This window comes from Drosophila mauritiana, chromosome 2L (genome assembly GCF_004382145.1).
Source record: "Drosophila mauritiana strain mau12 chromosome 2L, ASM438214v1, whole genome shotgun sequence".
Classification (NCBI taxonomy): Eukaryota; Metazoa; Arthropoda; class Insecta; order Diptera; family Drosophilidae; genus Drosophila; species Drosophila mauritiana.
In genome coordinates, this window is record NC_046667.1 from 17,964,049 (window position 1) to 17,966,414 (window position 2,366).

Below are 2,366 nucleotides of genomic sequence, written 5' to 3' on the forward strand. Positions count from 1 at the left end.
AACCATAAACGCATTAAGTTCGCGTTAATGAAGAATTATGCAGATGATGTCCAGGTCCAGACCTCAGACTAGACTTCAATACAAAGGCGGGAATGAGCGGAGAAATATAAACGAAACGAACCTATAAAAGCCTCGGCCATTAGCAAGTCTGGTCCATTAAAACTGCACACACAAAGGATGAAGGAGCTGGGCAAAAAGTTCTGCAGTGAATTTGCTGAATTATTAATTAACCTCAAACAATTAAAAGTGAGATATTTAAAAAATGCTCGTATAATTAAGCAATGCGCTGGCCCAAAAAGGGGGCTGAGTCGAATGTTTGGAAATCCTTTTAAGCCTCCGTAGGAAGTGGCTGGAGGTTTCAAGACCGATCAACAATGTAGATTGTAATTAACTTGACCGCTTGCCCCACCTGCCCAACTGCCCACCTGCCCACTTTTCCTGCCATTTCGCATCCGCATGTAAAAGTGGGCGGCAGCGACTTAATTGCATGCACGAAATGCACGACTCGAATGAATGACATTCATTTTCGACTCGCCTCCACTGTCTTTGCTGCACTTCTGCTTGCCACACTCACACACACACACACACAGGAAGGCAGCCAAAGGATTCAGTCAGGATATAGCTTTGTGGGTGGTGGGTGCAGAATGAAAGGTAAAAATCGAAGGGGCTGTGGGAGGCATCGGGGGCCATCAATGTTGAGCAATTGGGTCGTCGCCCCTCTCGAATTTCATAAAGCATTCTCATTGAAAATAATTAAAATGCGTCAAGCGTTCAAAATCAAGCAGCGTGGAAATTTAATTGTATTGAAACGAAGGGAGCGATGCCCACCTGTTCCCCACTATTTTTCCCCATTTTCTCGCCCCTTATCGTTGCGAATGAATTGGTTCCATTTCGCAATTGGGCCAACAAATGAGTCCACTTCTCTTATTTTTTACGTATTTATTATCACAGTTGACCGATTCGAGAATGAATAAAGCAAATATGGAAGTTGAGTGCGATAAGTGCAATTGATCAAAGGAGAAGAATTGAAGAAAATGATAATGCGTGTGTGTTCTTAAATAAAGTATTGAAGGAGTGGTTTAGTTTTCAATATTTGTACTATCAAAAAATACTTTTTACTTGAATGCAGGAACTATAAATCGAGCATTAAAATTTACAACCCTCAATGAAGCTATTTGAATATTTCTTAAATTTCCATTCCCAATGATTAAAAATGGTGATTGCTCACCTACGCAGACTCGATTACAAATAAAGGCTTAACATTCATATGCATATAAATATTATTTGCAGACTTTTTTCCTCATTTCAGCTCCACTTTCCAGCGGACACATGCCACATTTCCCACGGTCAAAGGGAAAAGCGGACGGAGCCCAAGGCCACGCGAGTACAGTGAACACTGGTTGGTGGGGGACGAGGTGGGTGACGGCGAAGGCATAAAAAACCCGCAGCTGTCATTGGCAATAAAAATAATAACACCCATCCAGAGTTCAAAAGTAACAAAAGCAACAGCAATCAAACATTTTCGCTGCTTCGGTTTCTTTTCCTTTTTTTTTATCAATCACAATATAAACACTCAACAATGGATGGGGCGAAAACGAGTGTATGTTTATGCATTTCCATTTCAATGCAAACATTTTTTTATATTATCATATTTATTTATAGGTACTACACACACCCCACAGGAAGCGTTTTTCGCGTTTCACTTCGATATTATTGAAGAACGAAAATACATAAAAAGGCATTTTTAATTTCCACGCAAGCCTCGCTGCCATAATTGAAGTAAAAGCCAACGCCATTTGATTATTTGTATATAAATAAAAGAATGTCGATTTTTACGATTTGTTTGACATGGAATCAAGCAACACAAAAAGCCAGATGTAAGTAGGCGGCGCAAGGAAAAGCGTCTCCCCTCTACAACAACCATTTTTCATTTCCAGCGAGGCAGAGAAAAATGAAAAGTTCACAAATATATGGCAGTCTCATAAATAGGAGACCAGAAATCAATTGACAATTTATTGTTTGAAACATAAAAAATGAGCGAGTCCAAGTGGACTCGGAGTGTGGAAGGATGTGGGCTGGATTCGAGGAGAAATCTATATTAAATTACAAGCCGGCTAACAAAATGTCAAAATAATAATAATAAAAAGAAGAAATGGCAAGAAAAGTGTAGAATTGTGTAAACTTAAAGATAGAGGCAGCTGTAATACTGCTTGATTTAAATAGTTTATAAATATAACAGATATTATATCTATATTTTATCAAAGGGAACTTACTGAGATATTAAGCTTGCTATATAATGAGCCGTGCTGATTCTAACCTTTTTTACTATCCCCCATACCAAGAATGATATAAGCAATACGAGTTCT

General features: G+C 38.9%; 1 long non-coding RNA gene across 2 annotated transcripts; it reads left to right on the plus strand.

The window, feature by feature from the left end:
* The first annotated feature begins 958 nt into the window (after positions 1 to 958).
* On the plus strand, positions 959 to 2,113 carry LOC117148466. Of its 2 annotated transcripts, none has more exons than XR_004459901.1 (3): positions 959 to 1,044; positions 1,310 to 1,600; positions 1,663 to 2,113. It is a non-coding gene; the product is annotated as an uncharacterized LOC117148466 (long non-coding RNA). The 2 variants fall into 2 exon arrangements; XR_004459900.1 differs by having other exon boundaries at positions 961 to 1,600; positions 1,663 to 1,877; positions 1,938 to 2,113.
* Positions 2,114 to 2,366: the final 253 nt, after the last annotated feature.